General features: G+C 41.7%; 1 protein-coding gene across 2 annotated transcripts in view; it reads right to left on the bottom strand.

The window, feature by feature from the left end:
• The window catches only part of BAZ2B (bromodomain adjacent to zinc finger domain 2B), a 312,108-nt gene extending 298,751 nt beyond the window's left edge, over positions 1 to 13,357 (bottom strand). For both annotated transcript variants that reach the window (XM_040441910.1, XM_040441913.1), the window contains exon 1: positions 13,166 to 13,357. The gene's annotated coding sequence lies outside the window, so the exon portion shown is untranslated. The remainder of the gene's footprint in view (positions 1 to 13,165) is intronic.
• Between the last annotated feature and the right edge of the window lie 252 nt (positions 13,358 to 13,609).

Genomic DNA, 13,609 nt, shown 5'->3' with positions numbered 1-13,609 from the left:
AATGGAAGTCTCTGCCTCAGGCCCAGATATAAACAACAGGAAATATAACAAACACAAAACAATAAGAAAAGACAAGACTTATCTGAAAGTAGAAAACTGACAACTCCAGAAGCACCACAGAGTACAACCGACCAGCTAGTTAGAACGCAGGAAGAAAATCTATAAACCGCACCTCCAAGAGTGAGAAGCAGCTACTTATGGGAAAGGTAAATTACCAACAAGCAACACCTGAAGCAAGGGGTGTGGCATTCACCAAAACACAGACACAATAAGAACCACAGTGAACTTGTAAATTTAACCCACGAGTTGCCAGTCTCTCCGATCTCCTGGTACCTGCCACCGGAACATCCGTGACAATGCCATCAATGTTCCAGATGGGCCAACTCCAACCCCTTTAAAACATGAAATTAGGCAATAAGCCACTTTGCATAATTCTGGTAGCATTTTTGTGGGTAATCTTTTGACATTTAGTACATGTCCCATATCATACAGAGCAGGCATGCTCAACCTGCGGCCCTCCAGTTGTTGCAAAACTACAACTCAGAACATGCCCGAACGGCCTACAGCTATCAGCCTACAGCAGGGAATTTTGGGAGTTGTAGTTTTACAACAGCTGGAGGGCCGAAGTTTGAGCATGCCTGATATAGAGGATTTCCAGGGCTATTCCAGATGGCTATAGTCGCACATTTAACGTATCTCTCCTAAAGATTAGCTTTAAAAAGTCTTCATTTTAAGGGTTACTGTGCTAACAAAATTGATGTTTCTAAATTACTGTGTCTGATCGACTTTTTAATTCCATTTTAAGATCTTAACTATGAATACAATTTCTTGTGATAAATTATTTACATAGACAAACTGCTCCAAACTGCACCCAGGAAACACATGAAAGCTCACAGACTTTAATTTAGATATAGTCACTGCTTGTATTAGTTTATGGTTAACATCAAAAATTGACTTTCAACAGAACAACCTCCAGTGAGTTAACAAATATAAAAATCCATTGTTCAAAGTTTGAAAATCAATGCAGCAGTCATAGAAGAGTATAAAGTTACTTGTGCCATTGACTTCAGTGGTGAGGCACTGTGGTAGCTGTGTTGGGGAATTTCCATCTCTACCTCTGGTCCTTACAATTTAGGGATTGAGGGCCGAGCCTATGGAACATCACTGATCACCTTGGCTGCTTCTTAGGTCAGCTCCATAAGGGCAAAGATGTGATCTGGGAGGCTACAGGGCCTACTGGGGGTCTAAGGTAGTCTGAGACACACCTTCTGACTCATCATTGGTTCAGGCTACTGCTCTCTCCTTTCCATTGACTGCTATGTATAAACACAAGTCAATTATAGGCTCATCATACATAGTCAGTGTATGGAGGGATGACTTCTGTTATACAAGGGCAGAAAGAATGGATTACTAAACCTCTAGTGAAAAAAAAAAAAAAAAGATCCAAGCGAGTGGGGCTTGGAGGGTCACTTGCTGACCTGTTCCATGTGCGCTTGGCAGCTGAAGGCATCTGTGTTGGTCCCATGTTCATATGTGCTGAGAAAAATGAAGTTTTAACACATGCAAATGAGCTTCTAGGTGCAACGGTCCCCGTTGCTCCTAGAGGCTCATTTACATATAATAAAACATCATTTTTCTCAGCACATATGAACATGGGACCAACACAGATGCCTTCAGCTGCCAAGCGCACATGGAACAGGTGAGCCAGTGTCATAGGTGCAAATCTGCTGACAAGTGCCCTTGAAGGATAATAGTTTTGCCTATAGTACTAAATTCAGTTCCAATCTATGTAAATCTTCTAGAATAGAGATTGATTAGGATTTCCCCGCTCACGCCAGGTCTAAAAATAGGGGCAGGCCACCAGGCCCATCTCATTTCTCATTTTTTACGCCTATTTTAGGCGTAGAAAATGTTCTGAATCTACACAGGAAGCTGGCGTAGATTTGATTTGGCGGTGGATGCGCTCAAGTTATGTAGAGGCCAGCGCCTCTACATAACTTCAGTGGATTCACCACCAGCGCGGGGGTCTAAAACGCCAGTCTTATTAAATGACCCCCTTATTGTCTCCCTCTACACAGGACCAATACAGGATTACATAACAATGTATAGTTAGTTTAGCAGCATTGTTGCTTTGCAGCACAAGGATTCTGGTTTTGAGTCTGACCAGGAGCCACATCTACTTGAAGTTTGTATCTGCTCGCATTGCCTGTTTTGGCTCCTTTCATGAATTCTGATGTTGTGGGTTATTTGGCTTTCTAGGAAATTGGCTCTAGTATGTTTGAGAGATTGTGAGCCACACTGGTGACAGATGTATATGTGAAGTATTGCTAGAGTGTTGCAGAATAGGTTTGCACGACATAAGAATAACGGGAAATAAATAAAACTTCACTACATTTACCGCTGCATATATAGGGGAACTTTCATAGCAATCTGCTATGTTATGAACGTGTCACTGGCTCTTTATCTTGTCTATTATAATGGATCGGTAAGATTTTCCTCCATGTATAATTTATAACAATCTGCGCCAAATGATATTTCACTATTGAAACATTTTCCTGTATCTAGAATTTCACATAATTGGCAGAGAAATATTATTTCTGCCACAAAAGATATGCTCGGTTTCCCCCCCCCACTCAACAGGGAATTAAGAAAGAAGTATCAAATACGTCTAGCTAAATTTAAGAACACCGAGCTCTTCTCTTGTGCGAAACATAATCTCTGATAATATTTTTACTCGTTTCTTGTGATTTGTATTAGATTTGCAAACGATATTCAGGACTTTACCTGATTACAGGCAGAACATAGGAAATACAGCGGTGTTGCCCTTGCAGAGTAGACACAAATCTAATTTTATAAAACTAGTAAAATTCCAGAGGCTTACCTCATCCTCGCTTACAAGTAAATCATACCCTACTGTTCATTAGGCTATGGCTACAGAGGCCCTGATGCCAATATCATGCCAGTCACTGCTGTTTCAGTGGTCGAACAACTTACCCATTACTCTGGATAGGCAACATTGCTAGAAGACAACACATTTTAAAGGGTGTGATGCAACACCTATTTTTGGAGCTCATGCAATCCTGAAGCACTATCCTTCAGTGACGTACCTTCAATCGAGGCAGACCATGAAACTTCCATGGGTCTGGGGGGAGGGGGCCCAGCGCTGAACTCCTTTCTCTCCACAGTCACAACTAGGGGGAGCTCAATGCAGAGAGATTATGTCAGCTTCCAGTCAATAAATTCCTATGCGTTGAGCTCCCCCTTGTGGTGGCTGAAAGCAGCCAGCTTTATAGTAGAAGGGAATCAGGAGATTTATCAATGTATTTTTGCCAGTTGTCTGGTGTAAATACATTGGAAAATCTGGTAATCAGAATGAGCGCCATATTTATTAAGCCCCTGTTCCACTTTTTTCCAATATAGAAGTCAGATAAAGTGGATGAGGTGAAGGGAGACTTTTTTATTACAATTTATTTAAATTAAATTTTAATTAATTTTTACTTTCCTACGCTTAATAAAAAATATATATATATTTGTAAAAATCTGGGGCATTCCACTTTGCACTGCCTCGGAGTGATTGTTGAATGCGTATTGGGAAATTGGGTGGGGCAGGGGGCCCATGCTAAGTTTTGCTATGGGGTCCCTATGAGATCTTTGTATGCCCCTACTAGATTTTTGGCGTACTTTTGTTGCAGATTTGGTCACAAAGGGGATTTGCGTCCGAAATTGTGACAATTCCTCGCTCACGCCACTTTTCCGAAGTGGTGGGGAAAGGGGAGCGATGTGGGCAGGGAAGTGGGCCGGCCGGCCAATTTTATTTATCGTTTTCTACGCCTTTGGCATAGAAAATAACTTAAATCTACGCTAGCAAGGGACCTGGCGTAGACTTAGGAAAGTCGTATGGCCTGTGCCTAAGTTGTGTAGAAGCCGGCGCCTATACATAACTTAGGCGCATCAAGCGCTAGCGCAGGGTTATTAAGACCGGTGTCTAAAACGCCAGTCTTAATAAATGACCCCATCTGTCTTTATGGTAACTAGTAGTTCCCAATAAATTCGTAATGCCCTGGACCAGAAATTGTGTCATTTTCTAAAAAGGGAATCCTTCTAGGATTTCAGATCTCCTGACATGTCTGTTTCAGTTAATACACAATAAATGCCCATAGCATACAAACCGGTTAAGAACCAGGGATCAAGAAACTTTAGCTTCAGTCCCTGAGATAATAACTACACTCTTCCAAGGGAGATAATAACTATGCCAAGCATAACTGAAGGGCTGTGCCTTCACAACATGCCCTGCACCAACGCCATGGTATTCCCTGTCCTAGAGCTGTGGGCACAAGTACAACTATTAAGGTAAGTAACAGACGCTTCTCATCCAAGCTTCTCCATGTGGCAGAGCCAAATTTGCCAGTTGGCATAACTTTTAGATGACCTGATCATGGTTTTCCCCAGGACTGTACACAACCCTGCTGACTTATCTTACCTTAGAAATTCTGATCAATCGAGTCACAAGAAAGGGAGAGGAATAGAAAAAAAGAGCACCAAGGAAAAATCAAAGGGGATTTTAAAAGAAATTAAATGACCAATTAAGCAAAAATAAAAGTCCAGGTGTGTCACTGTAAATTCCCCAAGAAAGCTGGCAACGAATATCCCCTTTGAAAGGCAATTCCACAGAGAAATGATCGTTTAAAAACGAGGCTAGTGGTGCAACTGTACAAATAATGAATGCGATATTCCTAAATCCGGTCATAGACCTTAGACAGCTGTTTGCTGAAAGCTTGTTCAGACCACAGCTTTTTCCTCCGGACCACATGCCTGCTCACCAAGTGTGTGTGTATTCTCAATAAGGAGAGGGGAATAAGGTGCTGGCACACACCTCTGGAGGCAGCTTATCTCCTTGAGAACAAAGGATCGGACATGTTGAAATCCAACACGCCTGATCCTTTTTTACCCTAATATTTTCTGTCGGAGGAGAGTTGGTCCTAAAATTGTCTCTGTTCTTCTTTTAAGTCCTACCACTACAGACTACCATAGATTTCCACCAAAATACTGGACAGTCTCATGCACTGTGTATATTATTATTCCCAATATAGAATGCCTCGATAAGTTCTAATGATATGAACAGTTTCACACATGATTAGTCGTCTACTGAAAGTCATGCACGCACATACAGGCAACCAGATGTTAATAGTCTGCACACAGAATTCATCAACTGATCAGGACTAATTATATTGTCAAAAAGTTGACATTTTTAAAGAATACTGACCTACAACCGGAAAAAAAAATCCACAGAAAATCTCTGGAGAATTCAAAACATTTCATTGGGTTGGATCCAGACACCTTAACATCACTCCATCTATTATATTTTATAGATATAATATATTTTCCGTGTACTTTCAAGGCCCGAGGACAATATCACCCAGACTACAATGGTACCGCTACACCTTGCAAACTGTGTAGACTTCCTGATCCTTGGAGATTGAGCAAGTGAGGCTTATCAACACAGACGACCTTCCACCCTTTACCAAATTTCAGTTGACTAAGCAGGTAAGCCATGTCAACACAAAAGAGCTTCTGCCCATTACAAATTTTTGAGTTCTTTTATTTCCTTAAGCTGTCACACTTTTCAAATGTTCATCCGATAATGCTCACCTCACTCTACTTGTAATATAAATTATCACCGTCCCTGGCCTGAGGCCTAACCCAAAAAAAGGGGAGTATTCTGTATTTATCGTCACCAGTACAAGTGTATGAGGCTGCATGAAGAACAATTTCTCTAGTAGATGGTCACAAGTACAAGTGTATCAGACTTCTTGAAGAACAATTTCTCTTGTTGACAGACCAGGGAACACTAGACTAGGTAACCTAAGCCTGGTCACCTGGACAAAAAGAACAGGAAGAATGCCAGGTGTTACTGACTTGTGCATACTTCTTTACTCTACGTGTGCAACAATATAGACCTGAACTTCGAAACTGATGGCTAGAATGAAGGCGACTACCTTGGTCGACACTGCAAAATATTTTCCAATTTATTTTCTATATATAAAGCATTTATAGGACACTTCCCAGTGTTTAAACATATGCAGAAATATTTATTTTTAGATCAGTGAAGCCAACCAAGCCAATCAAGGTTCATTGGAAACCCAGGGCTCCTGGAACACAGCGACAAGAGCTTGCACCTTAATTATATAAATCTTCTCAACAAGTATATATATGTGTATACGTCCCTGAATATACAAGTAAAGAACTGCCTGATTGGAACGTTAAAATGAAAATAATAATTATTTATTGTATTGTTAATTGATAAAACAGGAATCAAATACGAACACTCATGTAAAGAGCGTAACAGGCAGAGTGTAGCCCCACAGTATGCCGGAGAAGTATACGCCGTATGGCTTGTACTTCCTAACCCCACATTTATTGGTGGAGTATCGGAGGACGCAATGCTTCTACACTCTGCAGAAATCGTAGCACCGATAATTTTTGTGTTAGCCTCAGTGCTACTGTAGGGCATGGACCAAGATGCCTCCTGTAATGACTGGCAGATACCTTGCCCACTATCCAAGAACTGCCAAAACAGGGCTTAAAGGCCAGGGCAGCCAAGGAGTATGTCTGTCCACAGTACTGCAACTCACTATGGACAGAGCTAGTTAGCTAATTGAGGCATACTTTCTAGATGGTAATCTCCCTGCCTATATGCCCTCTCTCATCACTACCTAAGCTCGACGCGTTTCTGTGCGGTGGTGGGCCCGCACTTCATCAGGAGCAGAGCAGATATCGAGGTAAGTAATTTTCACATAATAGATTCACCGCACAGAGTGGCGTACGGCATGGGCGCTATAACGGCCGTTCCGGCCACCCGACCGCCGGCTCTAAATAGCTGAGACTCCTCCCTTCAGCATGCGGTCACTGAGGGCAACCAATCGCAGCAGAGGTGTGCCTCACCTCTCCTCCCGCTGCGCGGTGTCCTCGTAGGCAAGATCACCGCTGAATACTGTTGCAATTAATTTGATATTGGCAACTAAAAGTATGGGGGACATCAAGGCGGCTAATAAGCTAGTGATTATATACTGTACACTTGCTGTGTACCAGCTGAGGACATTATATATATTCTCCTAGTGCACTGATTGCTCCCAGGGAAAAAGTGGCAATATGTGATAGAGGGCGATAAATTGTAGGCCTATATATGTACAGCTCATATAGATACAACGACAGAGCATGTAAAGATGAATGCATGAGCGCTCCTGGGAACCGAATATAAACTGTCATTGTGGCGAGCAGACACCCTAACAAGGTATTAAGGGCTAGATATGGCTAAAGAAGGCGAGCATGCCACCTTCCAATGTGCGGACCAATGCCACATAGAAAAGGGCACAGAGTAATCGCATCCGAGAAAGGTGTCACCATTCTGCGGTTTGTATAATATGACCTATCTGGAAAGCGGTAAATAGGGCTCATCCCAGATATGTTCATATAATACAAGCATAAGAAATGGCATCATTTAAGCCCTGTGGTTTAACAGTCCACATCCGAAAGATCCACTGAGCCTCTTTCCGTAGCAAAATAGTATCTACATCCCCCCCCCCGTGTGGGTCGTGTCACATGTTTGATGCCCTGAAATTTCACAACCTCACTTAGTCCGTCATGGCAATCACTGACATGACGTGCAATCGGTGTGTCTGTCCTCGTTTCTAATATCAGAAAGATTCTCGCCAATCCTTTTCCTGAACTCACGCTTCGTCTTGCCGATATACTGTTTGCCACATACACAGGTTAGGAGGTAAATAACTCCTACCATTTTGCCATTGATGAAGGATCTCAGACCGTATGTTATCCCTGTGCTGGTGCTGTTGAAATATTTTCCTTTCCTGATATATTTGCAAAAGGAACATGCTCCACAGCGAAACGTCCCTTTGGCTTCATTCCTCAACCAGGAACCGGTTGATTTGGGGGCAACATACAGGCCAAGTACCAGATGGTCTCTAAGGTTACGGTTTCGTCGATAGGTAATGGAGGGATGGTCTGTCAGTAAAGGCCCTATGTCTGGGTCTGATTTTAGAATACCCTAATATGCTGTAATAGTTTCTTTTATCTTGCGGTGAGAACTATCAAACGTGCCAATGATCCTGCACGTGTTTTCATCATCCTTTCTGACTTTGGGGCACAGGAGTTGTTCACAATTACAGCTTAGTGCATGTTGATATGCACTTTTTACTGTATCCTGTGGATAGCCACGGTTCTTAAACCGGGCCTGCAGGTCCCTGGATGCCAACCTGAAGTCTGCAAAAAATGCATACAGTGGAGGATGCCCGCAGCAGCACTTGTGGTCTGCTGCGGGCATCCTCCACTGTATGCATTTTTTGCTGGGGATTGCCCTTAGCAACAGACCACAAGTGCAGTATCTGCTCCCCCGAGCATAAATGCACAACTGCATTTGGGGTTGAGCATTTCCTGCCTTTTAAAACCACATATTTTTGTCATTTAAATCGTATAGTTCTTTAGTTGCACCTTAATGATAGCCTTCAGGTAATTGTAGGATTTCCTCAAAAGCCACCATTTTCGAAGTGCCTCCCAGATTGAAATATACAGGCTTAGTACATTTACACAATATCCTTATAAAGCTTGAGTGGTGGGTGTGAGAGTGTCTAATAACCTGCCCCTACAAGTGCCACCAGACTGAAAAGCAGTAACCACGTCATAATACATGTAGTAGAAAACTAAAAACAGCAATTAAAAACTCCTACATTTCTTATGTTGTTTGAGACCTTGTTTAAGACGTTGGTCATTAAACGACACACCAGATTTTACGTGAACACAGCACAAATTATACATGACCTCCTAGTCTTTGTTTTGATAAAATGATGATATCATGACTGACTGAGCAGAACCTTTATGGCAGGTTTCTAGGTTCAGCCTCGTGTCGTATAGGCCAGCATTGACAGTGCTACTACCAAATGACTAACGTCATCGTGACAAACGGGAGAAAGGCGCTCATAGGGTAAATCCATCCAAAACATCAAATCTGTAGCAGACAGTGATAGGCGGAGGTTAACCTTAAAGAGTTGTGCAAATATTAGGGCCCTATTACACTGCATGATTTCGGGCCAATTATCAGGAATACAAATGTTCATTCCAGATAATCGTCTCATATAACCGAGCAGCCGATGGACTAGCAAATAAGCAGTCATCGGCCAATTGGCATCTTCATCAGGATGAAAAATGCCCAGTTATTGGCAGCACATCTTACTGTTTAATCAGGCATGTGAGGCCAATAATGAATAGAGCAATCCCTTCTCCCACATTCAGTATGCATCGGCCTGTGCTATCTTCCATCGGCGCTCACCCTGCCTGAAGATCGGGCAGTGTAATACCACCCTTAGCCACAACTCTAAATAGCGCTTAGGATAGATATCGGTAGGTGCTACAAAGGTCACACAATTCTCTTCTCTCTGGTGCCAGCAACGTCGAGAGGATGCAACAGGATAATTGCTGTGTGGTCAGTTCAAAGAAGGCTACAATCAGAGGACCTGCAAACAGGCAAAGGCCGCGGCGTAGCTATAGGGGAAGCAGGGGACGTGTCTGCTTTAGGGCTCAGACTCAGAAGGGGCTCACCCAAAGATTAATTGTTAGGGCCCCCTCAACAGTATTGTACAAGGACATTATATACAGTGACAGTATATACAGTGTAGGAAATGGATGGAGCAGCTGCCGGGCCTGGTCCGAGAGAGCGATCTTTACTAGCCACAGGAGTGGGGGGTTGCATAAAAAGAGGGGGCTGCGAAGAAGTTACCAGGGGAAGGGGGGCCCCATTCAAAAATTTGCTGTGGGGCCCAGACATTTCTAGTTACGCCACTGGACACAGGATCTACCAAATGGCACAATCCAATGTGGAGTTGATGAATCTATATTTTAGTCTTTAAAAACGAGGCATTTCGGACCCATAGGCCTCCTTTTTCAAATTACAAAGACAGAGCATGCTGACCGCGCAGCAATTATCCTAAATGACTAAAAGTCATAAGACAGTAAGGAACAGACCCCTTATGACACAAAATTGTCTTCAAGTCAGCATTACATAAGGGGTTGTAGTCCAACAAGAGATCTAGTTTGAGAAGTGGGTGAACAGTAAATAACTGGTGGTGAGTAGTTGGGTTATATGGCCGAGCAATGGGCTATTAAGGGATACACAGGCATCTCTGTTTAAAATGCATGTTTTGTACTATGTCTATCACAGAAACAAAATGTATTAGATACCATCAACATAACTAATTGTTATGTTTGTCATGCATTTTTTTCTGTAATTTTTTTCAATTGAATATAAATGTAATAATCCATTTAATTTAAATTGTGTTACATTTATTATAATATATAGTATACATATATTTGAATGCATATATATATATATATACACGCACACAAAATATAAATATAATAAATTACAAAGGTCTTATTACTGTCTGAAAATGTATCAGTTTACTGATTTGTTTACTACTGAAAATAAGCCAGTTTTTTGTTGCATTTATTTTATTATGCATGCTTTGCATCACATTTCCAAACTGTTTTACACACTTTTCTAAGCTTTATGCGCCTTGGCCAACAAGGGGGCGTGGTTTCTTGGGAAAGGGGTGTAGCCTAACGTTCGTGCACCAAAAATGTGCAAAAATTTTTAGAGTAAAACTACGTCAACTTACAGGTAGAGTAAACTTAGACAAGGCATTTGTTTGAAGGGGGGGGGGGGAGGCATGAACAGGATTGTGCACCAAAAGTGCTACGCTATTAGTAAATCTGCCCCAATGAGACAGAAAGAAAAAAATAAATTAAATAAAATTCTCATCATTGTCTGTTACTAGCACTTCGTATTTATGAGCCATAAAGTGCTTTATTAAGAGCAGTCACGTGACCGGCAGAACTTTTTATAAGACAAAAAGTAGGTATTGTTCAGGAAACAATTTTAAGAACACTAAAGTTGATTGTATTCTCTTCCCACATGGGCTGACAAGCCTGGTGTAGCCGGAGGAAAGGCTGTGTTTTTCTAAAGAATTCTGCATACAGCTCCCTGCTTTTAAACTCCGATTTCACAACAACCACCCATGAATTAACCCCTGCATTCCCAGCAAGTGCTAAACGAGATCTGGGGGGGAAAAAAGTGGAATCCTCTGTGTAAAAAAAAAAAAAAGGCTGATGGAATTCATAGAAGAGGTTAGTTAGTGTATACATAGTTGATCCTTTAACCCTTACAGCACTGGGGCCTAATACAAAAATAAAATAAATAAATGTAGAGGAAAATATATATATATATTACACGTCTTATAAAATGCCACCCAGATGACATGTATAAAATAAAAAATAAAAAACACATGCCTTTCATCAGACATGAAACAATTGGAGCAATGCATTATACATTAAACAATTGAAGGTCAGCAGCAGAAAAAAAAAAAGAAAGAATAAAAAAAAGAAAGGGAAATAAGTTATGTGCAGCCATCTGCATCACACAAGCAAATACAAAGAATGTGCATAAAATAATGAAATGTAGCTAATTAGCAAATCTTATTGCATTTTCAAGCCATAAAAAGTGACAGGTTTGCAAAAACACATTTAAAAAAAAAAAGGGACAATACCATTTCACATATGGTGCAGTATTCGTACACCTGTTGTGAATAAATCGAGAAATTTATTGGAATAAAAAATAAATCTTTTTCTGACCCGAGTAAAAACAGATAATTTTTTTTAATAAAAAAAAAAAAAAATTATAAAAAAAATAAAAATCTGTAAAAAGCTAAACTTTAAAAGATGTCACTATGCGTATTGTAAACTTTGGTCCGGATAAATATAAACCAGTGATGATTCTTGGCTTCTGATCTGCAAAAAGTCTGAGCTGCTTCCCCCCCCCCCTCCCCTCCCCAAAAACATTAATAAATAAATTAAGGAATCTTGCAAATAAAATTAGACAAGATGGCGAGTAGCTTGTTGTTTAGAGAGCAGGGGAAAAAGGAGGAAAATGGAGGATATTGTTATATACACAAAGGGATAAATTTCAACAACTCAACCAGTCAGCAGCTGCTATTCTGTTCAAGGAAGGAACACAAAAGAGTAGGAGAGAAGAAGAGGGCAGTGCAGGAAGACAGCAGTGATCAGATGCTCCATATACAGGACCCGTGTTCACCCCCCTGATCCTTCCTATCAATCCATATTACCCTCCTGGCATCAAGCCTAGAATTTGTATGGTTGTTGCGGTGATTTTGGCACAAAAATCACTTTATAGGTAGGCTTACCTCGCTTAACCCCTGAGATACTAACCACTATGCAAAACAGAAGGTGGGGTTATATGCTTTTAGTCAACACCCCTTTAACCCATATACGTGTAGCTTTAAATAGATAGGAATGAATGGGACATTTGGGGGGGCTGGATAAGCCAATCGACAGCATTACCAGCAGTTTACGGTTACTGGCAGATGTTCCTGGCATTGAGTTGCAAGACATATGGGATTTGTGAAAACTGAATTACACTTAAACACTGGACCGATTCTCTCGACAACAAATGTTCCCTTGATATCTGCAAATCCCGAGGAACTGCAAGGAAAATGGACATACGCGGGGGGCAAAAAAAAAAAAGCTATTTATTTAAGACCGAAAAATGCTTAAATAATCCATATTTTTGTTTTTTTTCTGCTTAAGAAATTGGTTGAGGAAACGTGTCTACAACGGGTTACCTTCCATGGCTACCACAAGATAGCCCCTTGAGAGCGAGAAGGGTCAATAAGTGTTCTATTGCCAGGAGAGGATATGTTTGGGAGCTGGGTGCCTCGTACCTTTGCTGAGAGGCACCTCAGGGAGGGGCGGAAAGGGAGCAGTAGGGTTAATATGGGAATACTGAAGGCAAGGTCCCATTTAGCTAGCAGGAGCCTCTGGGAAGAAAGGCAGGAAAACAAACAGCAGATAGCAGAGTGCAATGCGAGAGATAGGAGAGGGGCACAGGGAGGGCATGCATTCACCTTCTGGTGTGCCTCCCCCTCTGTAGACTACAGCACCCCTACTGATCCCATAGAGAACTGTGTAACAACACAGGGAACCCCCCATGTATCCAGACAATCCTTCCCTTGCTTGTTGGGACCCTTCTAAGTAACCCCTTGCTGTAATTGCCTTGCCCTGCTGCAGCTTAGTGGTCACTCACCTTATGTCCAGGGTCTCCTCCTTGCCAGGGATTCAGGGGGGTGAATATTTTAGGGAGAGGTGATGGAAGGTTATCTCTGCTTTTCCTTGCCAGTCTCTTTTTGTGTGCCGTGTGTCTCTCCAGGAGCTGTGGGAAAGGACATAAAGGAAGAGGGTGTAATTGTGCTCCCTCTATGTGTGTGTGTCTGTTTAGTTCCTTGCAGCAGATTGAAGGAGATTCTTCTCAAGGTTTTTATTCAGCTTCACTTCAAGGCAAAGCTTCATGAACCAAAAGTGACGTCAGCCAACAAGCCTCTAACAATGAAACTTGCTGTTAACCAGAGAGCCTACAAAAGGAGGAAAAAAATGTTTATTTGCTTCTTTTATTTCAAGTTTATCTATTTCATCTGTACTGACAGAAAGCAAGACACCGTGTCAAACCTATCTCTCATCAAAAGATACACCG

The sequence above is a fragment of the Bufo bufo genome, chromosome 7, assembly GCF_905171765.1.
Source record: "Bufo bufo chromosome 7, aBufBuf1.1, whole genome shotgun sequence".
Classification (NCBI taxonomy): Eukaryota; Metazoa; Chordata; class Amphibia; order Anura; family Bufonidae; genus Bufo; species Bufo bufo.
This window is presented reverse-complemented; position numbering and strand designations above follow the sequence as displayed.